Raw genomic sequence first — 18,406 nt, 5'->3', positions numbered from 1 at the left:
GGTGTTTGGGCGTTTGATGTTGAATGATTGAGAGCGTGTATAACATATAATTTATTAATATCATTATTTTAAATATAATTATAGAATAAAGAATGATTGATAAGGAAAAAGCAAGAACCAAGTCGCTAGCTTGTAAAAACCGTGTTGAATACAGGGAGAAGACTCAAGGAACAAGTGTTCTCCTCTTCCCATTTTGCTTACCTCTTAAGCATTCACAACCAATGTTCCTTCCTTTGCCCTCTAATCCATGTTTATCATATTCCAAAATTGTTGTTGTCATTTTCTTATAAATATTTTACTAATTATTATTTATTATACAATTGATATACAATTTATTTATTATAGAATAAAAATTAATATTTAGAACTTTAAAATTTAAATATTACCGTCAAATCTCAAAACATAAAAACTTATATAACTAAAAGTTACGGCGTAAATGTATCAGATATTTTGTTGATGATTATCAATTTCAAATAATTTAATGAGAAAATTTGAAATGTTAGACAATTTGGAATCATAGCAAACCCTTGTTCATCGTCTTCCCCTTAACTTGGAATACAAATCAACCTTGTTTGGATTTGATGATATGCTTTCGTAAATTATTGAAATACATGCATAGCCTGCAAGCAAGTCCCTGCCGATGATTAGGGTTCACCAAACTTGCAAAAAAAAAAGGCAATTAGAGAGGGTCGAACTACCCCCTATTTCCGCCCACTTCCCATCCACCCGTACTTCAAGTTATGTTGAAAAAACTCGAGAGACGGGTCAAGACATTAATCACCAAGCCATTACAAAAGCCAAAGAAACTTCATAAACCCCCAACATCACCAGCCTCTCCTCCTCCGCCTCCGCCCATGGCTCCTCAAATTCCCCAAAAAACCGGTCCTTTCCTCTTCCCCAACGTCCAATCCTCCGTCGTCCCCGACCCTTCACGTTTCTTCTCCCCGAAGCTCCTCTCGTCCCCTCTCCCCACGAATTCCTTCTTCCAGAACTTCACTCTAAAAACGGCGACCAACCCGAATACATCCACCCTTATCTCATCAAATCGGCCGACTCTTCCCTTTCCATCTCCTACCCATCTCAGTTCGACAACCCTTCTTTCATTTACCAAATTTTCGTCCCTGATCTTACCGTCTCTGCTGCTGATAGAACCGGCCCAGCCCATGTGATCTCTTCTTACAGTGATCTCAGTGTTACTTTGGATTTCCCCTCTTCGAACCTCCGGTTCTTTCTCGTCCGAGGTAGTCCCTTTTTGACCTGCTCCGTAACGGGGAATACTCCTGTATCGATATCTACTGTTCATGCGATTCTCTCGTTTTCTTCGAATAGTTTGCTCACCAAGCATACCGTTCAGCTCAACAACGGTCAAACATGGCTTATATATACATCGTCGTCTCTCAGTTTGAATCATGGTCTTTCTTCCATCGGTTCCGGTGGGTTTTCGGGTATAATTCGGATTGCGGTGCTGCCCAGTTCTGATCCGATGTATGAATCCGTCCTTGATCAGTTCAGTTCCTGCTACCCGACCTCAGGTGATGCGGTTTTGAATAAACCGCTTTGTTTGGAATATACATGGGAAAAGAAGGGATGGGGTGATTTGCTTATGCTTGCGCACCGCTTCATCTTGATATTTTAGCCGGTGATTGTTGTGATGTTATGGTTTTAGAGAATTTTAAGTATAAAGTATTGATGGGGAGCTCGTTGGTGTTGTTGGTGATTCGTGGGTGTTGAAACCGCACCAGGTTTCGGTTACTTGGCATTCGATTAAAGGGGTTGACGAAGAATCGTATGCCGAGATTGTGGCTGCTCTTGTGAAGGACGTTGAGGCGTTGGATTCGTCAGCGATAACGACGACATCGTCTTATTTTTACGGGAAGTTGATTGCAAGAGCAGCGAGATTGGCGTTGATCGCTGAAGAAGTAAGCTATATTGATGTGATTCCTGCGATAAGGAAGTTCTTGAAGGATACAATTGAGCCCTGGCTGGATGGAACTTTCAATGGGAATGGTTTTCTGTATGAATCGAAATGGGGTGGCATTGTGACTAAACAAGGCTCGGCTGATTCCGGGGCGGATTTCGGTTTCGGTGTTTACAACGATCACCATTATCACATTGGTTACTTCCTTTACGGAATAGCTGTCTTGGCCAAGATTGATCCGGCTTGGGGAAGGAGGTATAAGCCACAAGCCTACTCACTCGTGGCAGATTTCATGAACCTTGGCAGGCGACCGAATTCGAATTATCCGCGTCTGAGGTGTTTTGATTTGTACAACTGCATTCTTGGCGGGAGGGTTGACTGAATTCGCCGACGGAAGGAACCAAGAAAGCACTAGTGAAGCAGTGAATGCATATTACTCTGCTGCACTAATGGGGTTAGCCTACGGTGACAGTCATCTTGTTGCAATCGGATCGGCACTCATGGCATTCGAGATTCAAGCGGCGCAAACATGGTGGCATGTGAAGGAAGGAGATAATCTGTACGGAGACGAATTCACAATCGAGAACCGAGTCGTGGGAGTGTTATGGGCCAACAAGAGGGACAGTGCCCTTTGGTTTGCCCCACCTGACTGGAGAGAATGCCGGCTCGGGATCCAATTGCTACCCATATTGCCTATCAGCGAGGTGCTGTTCTCCGATATCGGGTTCACGAGAGAGCTCGTGAACTGGACGTTACCGGCACTGGGAAGGGATGGCGTGGGAGAGGGATGGAAAGGGTTTGTGTATGCAATGGAAGCAATTACGACAAAGAGAGTGCTCTGGAGAAGATAAAGAAGCTGAATGGTCATGATGATGGGAATTCACTCACTAATCTCCTGTGGGGGTTCACAGCAGAGGCAACGAACACGAAATTGAACACGGTGCAGGGGGGAAATATTGCTGGTTTACCCACTACTGTGATTGATTTCATTTGTGTTATGTATCTGATTTCATTGGAATAAACCAGCTACTGTTGCTTAATACTATGTAAGATGCTTGCTTGCACCAAATGATCTCTCTCTATATGAAAATACATAGTTTGATTAAAAAGCTCTCTTTTTTTTTCCTAGTTGCTCTCAACTTTCCGATCAAGTTAATTAACCAACACATATCTGTTCGTCAAATGTGAATTAATTAGTCGTTTTCAAATGGATCTATGTATTATCTTCATATAATGAACATGATTGACCTGTCCCTTACAAGAACGAATTCATCAAATAATTTAATGAGCTAATCACGACTAGCCATCGTTTCCGGGTTGACAAATTGATCGGAATCGCCTGTCACGTGTTCTTTTAATACGCTAAGTTATGGGTCGTTCTGCGGTGCGGCGCCTAAAAAACGGCTAATATACGGCGTGACCGGTTAAACAAGTGACCGGTTAAAATTTAGACCGGTTATGTTATATTATTTAACCGGAATTATTATAAAGTACAATAACATACTAGGTAGCGCTTATATAATGTAATAGGTAGCGCTTATATTTACCTATTTTATAAGTAAACCAGTATATTTATACCGATAGCATTGCAAATTTACCTATTACATTATATTATATTGAAAGTGTCCATACTTTTTATAAAAAGGATCGATACTTTAACAGTGTTTCATGTTTTCCACCTACAATATTGATTTAATAATTTCATTTGCACAAAAAATTATTTGATTGTTTTGATATTTATAAAATATTATTTAGAATTTTTAATTTAATAATAATATACCGTAACGAAAAAATAAATCATTAGACGCCTATAATTACTAAATTAATATCTTAAAACTCACTCAAAAGATAACCTTAAATTAATGTTTTCCACAGTGAAAAAAGTATGGACACTTTTATAAAAAGGATAGACACTTTACAATATAACCATTACCTATTACATTATATAAACGATACCTATTACATTATATAAGGGCTACCTATTACATCATATGTTTACCTATTATATTGAAAGTGTCCATACTTTTTATAAAAAGGATCGATACTTTTTTTAAAACTTATGTAATTTATGTTTCAATTTTTTTAACAGTGTTTCATGTTTTCCACCTACAATATTGATTTAATAATTTCATTTGCACAAAAAATTATTTGATTGTTTTGATATTTTATAAAATATTTAGAATTTTTAATTTAATAATATATACCGTAACGTAAAAAATAAATCATTAGACGCCTATAATTACTAAATTAATATCTTAAAACTCACTCAAAAGATAACCTTAAATTAATGTTTTCCACAGTGAAAAAAGTATGGACACTTTTATAAAAGGATAGACACTTTACAATATAACCATTACCTATTACATTATATAAACGATACCTATTACATTATATAAGGGCTACCTATTACATCATATGTTTACCTATTATATTGAAAGTGTCCATACTTTTTATAAAAAGGATCGATACTTTTTTTAAAACTTATGTAATTTATGTTTCAATTTTTTTAACAGTGTACTGCGAATTTAAAATGATAATACTTGTAGTTATTGTACATACCTAAATATGTACTGCGAATTTAATGTTGTACCCACCCTTTAACTACAGAAACATGTTCAAAATGAACCTTCGTTTACATATCCATCAACTCCTGGAGCACTGAACTTGCACAACAAAATTTTTGCCATGGATAATACTGATGTAGACAATGTTAAGCCAACCGAGGAATGCCATGAAGTACATAATGTTGATGAATCTGACAGATTGGTTGGTCAGCTCTTCTGTTCACGTGATCAAGCTTGGCACTTTTACAAGGGATTCGCACGGGAACATGGTTTAGTGCACGTAAGGGAACAACACGGCTTGACGTGGAAGGGAATGTGAAGACACAAGAATTTTGTTGTTCCAAAGAAGGGTTTCGAGTATCAAAAGTCAATACTGTTGATCGTCAACGTGCTCATACGCCAGTCACAAGAACAGGATGTAAGGCTAGAGTCGTAGTTACAGCAACAAATACAAACGATCAGTGGGTTAAGTAAGTCTGATCAGAAACATAATCATGCATTGTGCACATCTGCTATGACACCATTTATGCGTTCTAATCGAGCTGTAAGTAAGGCTGATATCGATGAGGCAACAACATTGAAAGAGGTCGGTGTTGGCACGTCACAAGTAATGAACTATTTAACGCAGCAGGCAGGGGGCTATCATAATGTTGGATTTACACATAAAGACCTCTACAATGCACTTCAAAGAGGTAAAGCAAAGGAAATCGTCGATGGGGATGTGAATGCGCTTATTGCCTACTTTGATTATAAGAAACATGATGATCCCGGTTTTTATGACATACTCGGTAGACGAATCGGGGCATTGTATAATCTTATTTGGTCGGATTCTACATCGAGATCGGATTACACATGCTTCGGTGATGTAATTGCGTTCGACACAACGTACAAAGATAATTTGTATGGTCGACCAATTATGCCTATTGTTGGTGTCAATCATCACCATAACACAATTGTGTTTGCCACTGCCATAATCGCTGACGAAACGTCTCAATCTTTCGAGTGGGTGCTACAGAATTTTTTAGAAGCCATGATGAATAAATCACCTATTTCTGTTGTAACCGATGGGGATAGGGCAATGCAGAGGGCTATCAAATCTGTTATCCCTTATGCTAAGCACAGATTATGTTCTTGGCATCTTTCTCGCAATGCACAAGCTACATTGGTGACCCAAAGTTTACAGCAGCATTCTCAAAATGCATGGCTTCCTGGTGGACAACCAAGGAATTTGATATTCAATGGCGTTCGATTGTTTCAGAATTCAACGTCCAAAGCATCCATGGGTGATTGAGAAGGGAAATACACGACACTTATGGGCACAAGCATATCTAACCGGTCATTTCTTTGCCAATATTCGCTCAACACAAAGGTGCGAGTCTATGAATGCTTCACTAGCTATTGCACTGAAACACAAGAAGACATATTTAGATGTTCGTGCAATTGAAGATGGAATTAGTAGAATGTGTATGAACGAGTTGAAAGCGGATTACTTAAGTTCCCATACGAAGCCCTTCCAGATCACAAAACTGGTCGACCTTGAAAGCCATGCCGCTGCGATTTTTACCCGCGAATCTTTTCGTGTGTTCCAAGATGAACTTACACGGGAGACATTGTACCGGATTGAGGCAGAGATTAAGTCCTTATCAGATGAATGTCAACATTATATTTTGTCAAAGTACGCAGAAAAAATAGGAAATTTGAAATTAGTTTTGATTCTCGTACGAAACTCTAATTTGCTCCTGCAAAAAATTCGAGACCGTTGGACTTCCGTGTCGCCATCAACTTCACATTTTGAAGCAATTGGACTACACATATTTGCCCGGGACTTTGATTCAAAGTAGGTGGACTAATGATGCGAAGGCTTCTGCACCCAGCTATGTTGATTTGAATGTGTCTCCAGAAGTGATGCAAATGGCAAGGTTCGCTGCTCTACGTTCAACGTCAAGTAGGTTATGCTACATTGCATCAAAGACAGACGAGTCTTTCAAAACCGCAAGAGATGAGATGAAAAAACTAATAGAAGAATTAGAAAACTCGTTTGGTTTGAATCATTCAGTCAACCAGAGCATTGTAGTAAACAATGTTCGTGACCCTCAACGAAAACAACGCAAGCGAAAGAAGTGCCGAAGAACAAGGTCGAGAAGCAAATTAGGCGATGTGGGTACTGCAACGGTGAGGGGCATAACAAACTAACATGTCCTCAAGTCAAGCTTAGTTTGAGTACAAGCACACAACCTACATCAACTGATTTTTTCGAAGACGGAATGGAATGACAACGATCTCCATATAATATATCGTAAGTATCAACATCACTCCTATTGTATGTACATATAAATATTTTGAATGAAGGAAGAAAAACCTTGTTACTTCAAATTACCGACACTTTTTAAATGGTATGGACATAAAGTACCGACAATATTAAAAAGTGTCGATATAGGTTGTAGACCTATTCGCTCATAAAACCGGTATATTATACCGGTTATATTACAAAATTATCTATTACATTATAATTATGGGTTCCGATGTGTAAATGTCGACACTTTTTTAAATTATATCGACACAATTTTCTTCCAATATGGACATAAAGTACCGACACAATATTAAAAAGTGTCGATATAGGTTGTAGACCTATTCGCGCATAAGACCGGTATATTTATACCGGTTATATTACAAAATTATCTATTACATTATAATTATGGGTTCCGATGTGTAAAATGTCGACACTTTTTTAAATTGTATCGACACATTTTTCTTCCAATATGGACATAAAGTACCGACACAATATTAAAAAGTGTCGATATAGGTTGTAGGTTGTAGACCTATTCGCGCATAAGACCGGTATATTTATACCGGTTATATTACAAAATTATCTATTACATTATAATTATGGGTTCCGATGTGTAAAATGTCGACACTTTTTTAAATCGTATCGACACATTTTTCTTCCAATATGGACATAAAGTACCGACACAATATTAAAAAGTGTCGATATAGGTTGTAGACCTATTCGCGCATAAGACCGGTATATTTATACCGGTTATATTACAAAATTATCTATTTTATTATAATATGTTGAAAGTGTCCATACTTTTTATAAAAAGGATCGAAACTTTTTTTAAAGATATGTAATTTATGTTTCAATATTTTTTAAGTATGTTTCATGTTTTCCACCTACAATATTAATTTAATAATTTCATTTGCACAAAAAATTAGTTGATTGTGTTGATATTTTATAAAATAATATTAAGAATTTTTAATTTAACAATAATATATACCGTAACGTAAAAATTAATCATTAGACGCCTATAATTACTAAATTAATATCTTAAAACTCACTCAAATGTATATGTACACATAGAAGCAAATATGGAATAATTAATGAAATATACATACAATATAATCACACCAAAATTTAAATACACAAGAATGTTCAAATAATGTACCGACAAACAAAATTAATCCGATGAAAAAGGGTTGTTTCTAACGAAGTCCGAACATTAGAGGCCTTCAACAAATTTTCCAAATACTCTCGTATGTTTCCGCCTTTTTCTGAGGACATACATAATAATTTCAATTATCAAACTAATGAGGTGCAATTTTACTAACAATAAATTAAATTCGCATAAGCATGAATAAATTTGTGTCATACCTAGAGCTTTGTCGTTCGAATGGGAAGCAGCGTCAAAGGTATGTGGACATATGTAATAGTATTTCTATAAACACATAAGTTGTTAAAATAATCAATGTCTGAACACCTGTTCAACTGATCAGAAACATATTGCATAAATGCAACCTACCGGATTATAAATCATTTTTTCCGCTGAATCATCGACCAAAAGTGTATTTAGCTCGTTAAAATCTGGACACGCGTTCCAAACATCATTGAGATCTTTACAATAGGTAACAGAATCGTATGTTTTGCATTTTTTTTGATCCTGTTCACAAACAGTCGAACATAAATATGTAGGAATCATAGACAAGGAAAAGTCAGCAAACTGTAATGACATTCATCTTACCCACACAAATAGAAAATGCTCGGAAAATACAGGTAGTTTCTCAAGTACACGGTCGACGTTATGCCTGAGATTGTAATCAAGATTGAATGTTAACATTCAAATGTATATTAACGATTTTGACTACAGTAATTCAATTGCCTCAAACATGTTCTAACCTCATCTTTGAAGACCAAAGGGCAACAACAAAATTGACACAAAATTGCATAAATTCAAATAATCCTCTTCTGAGGACAACATCTACAACATGAAGAAAATGAGATTAAAGTTCTACGCTTATATGTTAAATAATGGATACAAAAGAATAGAATTAAAACCTGCCGGCAGTCTTGGGATGTAGGCAAGGACACCATTGAGATCAAAAATTAAAAGTTTTCTTGAAGGCGGCGTTGCAGACACGATATACTTGTTTGGATCATCATCTTCATCATCATCGTCATCATCATCATCATCGTCATCTTCATCGTCAGCTTCATCTTCTGCGACCGATTGGTTGTCCACATCTGTTAAAAGAAAATAAAATAAAGTTCAGAACGTGTAAATGTTAAGAAACATAGATAATGAATTACCTAACTCGTTTGATGTCGTTGACGTAATTCGTTACGCAACATGGAGACTTCACGTTGCAATGATGAAATATCGGATCGCATTCCACTCACAAGGGAATCAATATGCTCCCGAAAATTGACCATGTATTCCATCACGGTCTTAATTGTGACATCCTCTGCAACTGTTGCTTCTTCCATCATTGCGTCTCCACTTGGTTGCTCTTCTTCATGGCCAACGGGGTCCATTTCCTCCCTCTCTTGATCTAATCCGACCTCCTTGACACGCTTCCAACCGAGTTTTTCAACAAAATCATATCCCGCTTTTTTAATAAATACCATGTCAATCTTGCGGGTTAATCGAACAGGGGCGTCATGCGAAAATCAACTTCCTTCTTCTTCAACAGATGGGTGATGACACATCCATATGGTAGTGTAGTTGAAATTGTTGCTCCCTTTGTGACCATATATACAATTGTATTAATATGAGTTTTGCAATGTTTGGAGCCGTTTTGGATTTATACTTTGCTATCCACCAATAATCGCTGTCTCGAAGCGTTGAATGTTTTCCCCCACTAGGCCGATATACCATGTGAGCATTTTGTGAAACACTCTCGACTCTACATCGAGGTGAATTGGGCTATTTCTAGTAACCCGTTTAATTGTAGACCAATCTACACCATTTTCATCTGAATCCCCTGTATTCGCTACACCTAAACCCTCCGCAATAGTTTCTGGAGATATATATATCCTTCCCCATGACATGTGTATTAATTCCTATATATTAGTCTTATTAGGCTCGTGCTGTAAGGAAGCATGTTGTAGAAGACTCTAACTAGGTTGGGATAATATCTTGGTTCTACACCAAGGAATTCAGCCAACCCCAAGATGTAATGTGGATTTAAAACTAAATGCATATTTATCATCAAACAAGAAACCCAGGTCAATGACACGTTCGGGACGAATCTTCCTTACTTTAAAAACTCGTCTGCCATCTTTGTTTCTCCATGTCGGATCTAAAGTTCAGAGTTTCGAAGGACCTGATTTCCTCAGAAGAATCGTTTGTTACAGAAGGAGGTGGTTGAGAAGAACTGGGTTGAGAAGAGCTTTGAGAAAGACCTCGCTTCTGACGCTGACGTTTTGGAGCCATTTTGGTTGGATGCTACCCCTATTACAATGGAACACAAACACATTCAGGATAAAAACTCCAATATAGAAATCAATCAAACCCATAAAATATCGATAAATTTACCTGAATATCTGATCGTCACTTATGATAACGGTAGAAGGAAGAAAGAGGAGAGGAAGATCTGCCTGCTTGCATTTATGTTTAGGGTTTCTCGATTAAGAGTACTATATAAACGGTGGAAAACACTTGATATTTAAATTAGTATCGACACAAAATATATTAGTGTCGACACATTATTTAGACATATTCTCTCATAAAACCGGTATTATTGTACCGGTTAGATTGAAAAATTACATATTACATTATACTTTTGGGTTCGATGATTTTGGGATCGACACTTTTTTATATATGGATCGACACTTTATGGGTGCACCTTGTTTTTAATTCATTCTGGGAAAAAAATATCGACACAAACTATATTAGTGTCGACACATTATTTAGACATATTCTCTCATAAAACCGGTATAATTGTACCGGTTAGATTGAAAAATTACATATTACATTATACTTTTGGGTTCGATGATTTTGGGATCGACACTTTTTATATATGGATCGACACTTTATTGATGCACCTTGTAAAAATTCATTCTGAAAAAAAATATCGACACAAACAATATTAGTGTCGACACATTATTTAGACTTATTCTCTCATAAAACCGGTATAATTGTACTGGTTAGATTAAAAAATTACATATTACATTATACTTTTGGGTTCGATGATTTTGGGATCGACACTTTTATATATGGATCGACACTTTATTGATGCACCTTGTAAAATTCATTCTGGAAAAAAAATATCGACACAAACTATATTAGTGTCGACACATTATTTAGACTTTTTCTCTCATAAAACCGGTATAATTGTACCGGTTAGATTAAAAAATTACATATTACATTATACTTTTGGGTTCGATGATTTTGGGATCGACACTTTTTTATATATGGATCGACACTTTATGGGTGCACCTTGTTTTTAATTCATTCTGGGAAAAAAATATCGACACAAACTATATTAGTGTCGACATATTATTTAGACTTATTCTCTCATAAAACCGGTATAATTGTACCGGTTAGATTGAAAATTACATATTACATTATACTTTTGGGTTCGATGATTTTGGGATCGACACTTTTTATATATGGATCGACACTTTATTGATGCACCTTGTAAAAATTCATTCTGGAAAAAAAATATCGACACAAACTATATTAGTGTCGACACATTATTTAGACTTATTCTCTCATAAAACCGGTATAATTGTACCGGTTAGATTAAAAATTACATATTACATTATACTTTTGGGTTCGATGATTTTGGGATCGACACTTTTTTATATATGGATCGACACTTTATGGGTGCACCTTGTTTTTAATTCATTCTGGGAAAAAAATATCGACACAAACTATATTAGTGTCGACACATTATTAGACTTATTCTCTCATAAAACCGGTATAATTGTACCGGTTAGATTAAAAAATTACATATTACATTATACTTTTGGGTTCGATGATTTTGGGATCGACACTTTTTTATATATGGATCGACACTTTATGGGTGCACCTTGTTTTTAATTCATTCTGGGAAAAAATATCGACACAAACTATATTAGTGTCGACACATTATTTAGACTTATTCTCTCATAAAACCGGTATAATTGTACCGGTTAGATTAAAAAATTACATATTACATTATAATTTTGGGTTCGATGATTTTGGGATCGACACTTTTTTATATATGGATCGACACTTTATTGATGCACCTTGTAAAAATTCATTCTGGAAAAAAAATATCGACACAAACTATATTAGTGTCGACATGACCCTTAATGTGTATAAGAAACATGTACAACAACATACTGCTAACTTTTCTCATCTCATTCATAATTATATTCACATAAAAAAATATAAATCGTATACAAATTATAAATCGTATACAAATTATAAATCTTATACAAAATTAACTCGACATTTACATCATTGCATCCTTTTGTTATTCTTATGTAATATTGCGGCTTTTGTTATCTCCTGTCTTCGTTCATTTTGATTGTGGCTTACGAGATCATTTAATACTCGCGATCGATCTCAGTCTCCAACAACCTATATTCAAATTGTCAGAACGTTAAGTATTGTCAACTACAGCATTCAATCTACGACTTTTAACAATTTTACCACAAACAATTTTTCTATCCACTTACAAAATCACCAGTTGCCCCTGTAGAACCGATCGATTCCATCCACATCATCACATACATGCCGCAATCATATCTGTTACAAAATTTGAAAACCACACATGTCAATTATGATGAATACTGCATAAATTAAGCTTTCTATTTGTGATAACATCTCATACCCATTCAATTGCTTATTCTTCTTATGCTCCACAAATTTGAAGTTTTTCAAGGGATACTTTCCTAGAGATCCACATGACTCAACCCAAATGCGTTTCTTATTATAAGAATCTAATATTTAATCTGCATTAAAATAGAAGAAGTTATGCACCAAAAAAATTATGCATTATAATTTACATAATGTCCTTTCATACATACATACATACCAATCTCTTAGCATCCTTCACTCTCTGTTTAGCTGCTTCAGTTGTAAACATACTATCATATATTGTACAACATGATCTACCATATCCAACACCAACAGATACCAGTGTGAATTATGGTAGTTTATTGTGATCATTATCTGCAACAAATTTCACACCCAATTTGACAAAATTCAACATTCTATATCCGAAAACATCATTTGCAATTGGTATGGTGTCTTACCTTCTCACAGTCCGTGAATTTCATAGTTATCCAATATGACACCCCAGAAGGTAGAAATATTCTCAACACTTTCTTTATTGTTGGCTTCCAACGCCTGTTGCTGTAATTACGCAACAAACATTATTAATTTACCGTCTATAACACTACTTTTCAATATTTATTAATTTAACTCACCACTAAGAGGTATGGAAGGTAGCCAATCCTCCGGTGTGACTTTTGAGAATCGTAGCATATGGTCCAGGCGAGCAAATCGATAACCTAACAAAATTAATTACACAATCAGAACATATTCAATAAGTTTTATTTATTTTCTACTTTCTACTTACCACACCGCCAACCCATTCTGTAGGCTTCAACGTTGCAACGTCGTATACAGTAGCGAATTGATTTCCCATTGATATTACAGAATATCTGTATGAATCATTAGGATTAATATCTTGTCATGAAATATTTAAATATCACTCACAAAACAATATATTTCACTTACCCCGATTCTAACTCGCTATTCCATAAATAATCACAAATTGCAGCTTCGATGTCATCAATTCCAGTTGGAATGTCCGCTTTTTCAACCTACAATTTTGCATACAAATTTTGTCACAACAACATAATAAAAATCAAATTAAGTATTCTTTTATTAAACTTACCTTCTGCTTCTTCTTCTGGGGTGCAGGACATTCCGAATCCAAAACTGCTGCTATGACACTCTCCGGTGTATAAAGCACATTGGGCCTCCTTCCTCCTCATTTCTTCCATCTCTTCTTCTTCCTCCTCCCTCTTTTCTTCTTCATATTTTTCAGTTCATCGTACTTTTTTTCTACATAGCTCTTCATATCTTTTATTTCACCCTTCAATTGAGCTCCTTCATCCGAGTATTTATCAACCACCCCCTTCACCCCGTAAGTTCACTCCTCAAATCAACAACCTCCTTCACCACTCCCTCAAATTTCTCTCCCGTCACCATCTTAATATCACCCCTTAACACCGAAACTTCTTTCACCACTTCACCCCTCAACACCTCTACTTCTTTCACCACTCCATCTATTTTCCCTTCCACTACCCCCTTATGCCTCTCGAGTTTCTCTACGACTTGATCAAGTTTCTCTTCGACTCTTGATTGTCTTTGCATGATTTCAAATTGGATTTTTTGATATCAGCCAATTCAGACATCAAATGTCGAAGTTACTCTGTTTTGCTTCACCGTCGTCCCACTCACCTTCATCCCCCAATACTTCTTCCCTCAATACAACCATCCCTCCTTTCTTCTCCTCTGCCTCCACTGCCTCCTCTACATCCTTGCCAATAACCTTCAAAAAATTAAATTACAATATTAAGACATTGATTATATTCTTAATATTATTTAATTACATTTATTACCATTTCTTGCTTCTTCCCTCTATCCAACTTCAACTTCACCATCACTCTAACCACCTCTTCCTTCCCCCATGCACGGATGCGTGCCACTCCGGTTCTTTCATAAGCCGGCACTGCCTCACAGCCCGACCAAAAATCGAACAGTGCAACCTGCATTTATAATAAAATTAGAATTTTTATATAAAACACAAAAAAGTGATTCAACTCATTTACCTCTAATATTGCTATGCACCCTTTGAGGTATCTCTGGCTGCCCTTTTTAAAGGTGATAATTGATTCAATCAATCTCGAATGGATATATTCAGCCCAATTGAATTCACCCTTCAAGCCTTCATCGCAAATGAGCTTCATATATTCCTTGTTCGTTGACGTATCACCCGTTGGACAAAGAAATATACCGACAAGGTACAATAGAACTCGGGCCTTCAGCTCATCCCCCAAGTAAGATCCACTTTTGATATCCTCTTCAACTTCAGTATATGTCACCTTATGATTCAAACCATATTTGGAGGCAAGTGCTTTCCAGTTCTTACTCCTACAGACTTCTATAACACTTTTGCCTTTGTTTTGTACCCCCAATACGGCTGCAGCAGTCGATACCCCCAGAGGGAATGAATAATCACCATACTTAGCCATACATTGACTGACGTCAAATTGTGCCATCAAGGATCGACACAATTCCCTCCGAATAGGTCGATCCCTTACTCCGATCAACGATCCAAAACCTATTTCTCCCAGCACATTCAACTGACCCTTCTCCTTAAGGTGTTTAATTAATAAATTCACCCTTTTAATGCTGCACCTTGTCGACACTTCCTACATTTTTAACAATATAATGTTATAGTTCTATATATTTTGTATCAACGTATTTACAAGTTTAATGAATACCTTATTTTCATGTGCTTTCCTCCGTTCTTTGTATTCTTTACTATCATTCCTTGACTGTGTGATGTAAGGTTCCTTTTCAGCATCACTCATTGAATTCCATTTGGACCTCACATCTTTTTTCACCTAATATTAAACATAAACGTTTCTTAATCAATACATTAACACTAAAACTAATACTACTCAATGTCAATTTCATTTTACATACCGAACCGCTCTGTGTGCCATCTCCCTTCATCCTTTTGCATTCGGCCATACTGTTAACATTTAAAATTTGTAATCAATTTAAAGTTTATCGATACTTTAATCCAATTACCATTTCAACAATAATAACAAAAAGACATTGATACTTACTAGAAGTACATATATCCACCCTTTGGTTGCTTTCGAGTCTCGGCCTCAATTTCAAAGTCATCTGCTCCACCAACAATTTTCCAACCCATTGACTCCATTTTTCCTTCATATATCAGTTTACGCAAATCAAATTATTTTGTTACATACACTTTTCAATATACAAATATAGATAACTACTCTTGTGGTAAAACGGTTTTCTTCAAAAGAATTTGAATGGCCACACCAAAATGTGTCGGCACATTTATACAACCTATAATATCATTTTCTACCTATAATATTTAATAAAAGTATCGACATTTATCGTTTTCCTTGAATATCTATTTCTACCTGCAATCGGTCCCAAATGCTTCCTTACTCCAAAACCCCAAACAACACATAAAAAACCCTATCGCGATTACTGTAATAATAAAAAATTAGGGTTTCGACAACATACTTTTCGATTCGACTGCAGCAACAAACAAACAAACTTCGCTTTAGAAACGCCTTCTGAAATGCAGCAACAATTACTCTTCGATTTCAAAAACTCGTCCGTTCTATCTATTTTCAGAGGATATTTAGCTTATATTTTCATCGGATATGTTATTTATATTTAATCGATACAAATACAAAAGTGTCGATACTTTTATGTCAGGTGTCGATACTTTCGAAAGGATAATTACCTATTTCTTTGAAAGTGTCGATAATTTATTACACGTACTTACGAAAGTATCGACACTTTCAATATATCCGGTATCATTTTACCGTTTTTATCATTTTGATACCGGTTTTATCATATTTTACCTGTTATATCGTTGTGGATCGATATTTGTTTTTAAAGTATCGACACATTATAGGCGCTATAACTGCTTCTCTTTTAAATTCACAAAGTGTCGATCCTTATATAACGTATCGACACTTTTAATTTTACCGGTTTTATCATTTTGTTACCGGTTTGATCATAATTTTACCTGGTATATCGTTTTGGATCGATATATTTCTTAAAAGTATCGACACTTTTTAGGATTTAAAACTGCTTTAAAGTTATGTAATTTATGTTTCAATTATTTAATAGTGTTTTATGTTTTCCACCTACAATATTAATTTAATAATTTAATTTACACAAAATTTTATTTGATTGTTTTGATATTTTATAAAATATTATTTAGAATTTAAATTTAACAATATTAACCAAATATAATAATAAATATGTTTTCAACAGTGAAATAAGTATGGACACTTTTATAAAAATGATATATACTTTTTTGAAAGTTATGTAATTTATGTTTCAATTTTTTTAATAGTGTTTCATGTTTTCCACCTACAATATTAATTTAATAATTTCATTTACACAAAAAATTATTTGATTGTTTTGATATTTTATAAAATATTATTTAGATTTTAAATTTAACAATATTAACTAAAGATAATAATAAATATATTTTCACAGTGAAATAAGTATGGACACTTTTATAAAAAGGATAGATAATTTACAATATAACAGGTAAAAATATGACAAAACCCAGATTCATTATGACAAAACCGGTAAAATTTACTTGATATGTTAAAAGTATGGACACTTTTATAAAAAGGATAGATACTTACCGATAACCAAAGTTTACCGGTTACCAAATTTTTTAATAGTTTTTCATATTTTCTACCTAAAACATTATTAGTTGTCAACATAATAGGTACCGCTAAACCGAATTTATTAAATACATTTTAATGTATCCGGTAATGCTGTATATTAGCCGTATATTAACCCGCCTTTCCTGAGACATTCCCCTAAGTTATCGCTTGCATTATTAAAAATATAATTTCTTATTTTATTTTTGCCGCTAACGGAACTCAGTCTCTGTCCGTGTAAATCTCACAGGAAATTCAGCGTCCCTGTGAATTGAGATTTGTTCGACTGTATTGTCTATTTAAAGCCGTGAGTAGCAGTTGAGATGTATATCATAAAAGCATATCTCTGCAGCTACATATATTAAAAGAATAGCTTTCGGGAAGCTTTTTGTTTTACTCATTGCTTCTTATGTAATGAATTTTTTAGGGTCAAGTATTAAGTTATCACTTAATTTTAACTTTTTTCTTGTTTTGATCACTAAACTTTCAAACTTTTCAATTTGATCATTGATTTTTTTAAATTGCTCCATTTCTTGTCACTCGACCACTAATACTTGTAATACTTGTTTGGTGTTATATTGGACATTTATCCTTTAAAAGTTATTAAATGGTCATAAAACTCTCTTCATTCTAAGTTAAAAACCCTTGTTTCATATTCCCTTTAATTTTTCAACGATGGAGCAACTTATTCCAAATTTCAACATGGTGTTGTGATGGAGATTGTAGATTTGAGTGATTTGGGAATTCACGAGTTTTGATTTTGAGATTGAGTTTTGAAGAGATTTTTGGAAAATATAAATTGATAAGAGTATTATGGGACGACGAGACGAATTCTTCATTTTCTTGAATGATTGAAAAAGATATATAGAAACAGTATTTCCAACGCTTACGTGAAGCAGATATGAAATTATAAAAGTTTCATCTTTACGGAAGAAGACAATATTAAAAAAGAAAAGAAAAGAATTAAATAGCTAACACACAACATCCATGTAAGCAAAAAAGCAGTCCACGTCAAAATAATATGCCAGATCATCTTGTTGCATCCGATCTAATGTCCGAGTAACTAAAATAAGAATAATTTAAATCAAATTAAAATTTTTAAAGTTCAATTACCAACATAGAGATACAATAAAAGTTGAGTGACTATATACATAGTTTACTCTTTTTTTTTACTATTAAACATGTTTT

At 34.9% G+C, this 18,406-nt stretch overlaps 1 pseudogene; it reads left to right on the top strand.

The window, feature by feature from the left end:
• Positions 1–725: 725 nt before the first annotated feature.
• Positions 726–3,042, top strand: LOC120153777 (annotated as a pseudogene).
• The last annotated feature ends 15,364 nt before the right edge of the window (positions 3,043–18,406 follow it).

The sequence above is a fragment of the Hibiscus syriacus genome, unplaced genomic scaffold (assembly GCF_006381635.1).
Source record: "Hibiscus syriacus cultivar Baekdansim isolate YM2019G1 unplaced genomic scaffold, ASM638163v2 tig00111105_pilon, whole genome shotgun sequence".
NCBI classification, from domain to species: Eukaryota; Viridiplantae; Streptophyta; class Magnoliopsida; order Malvales; family Malvaceae; genus Hibiscus; species Hibiscus syriacus.
This window is presented reverse-complemented; position numbering and strand designations above follow the sequence as displayed.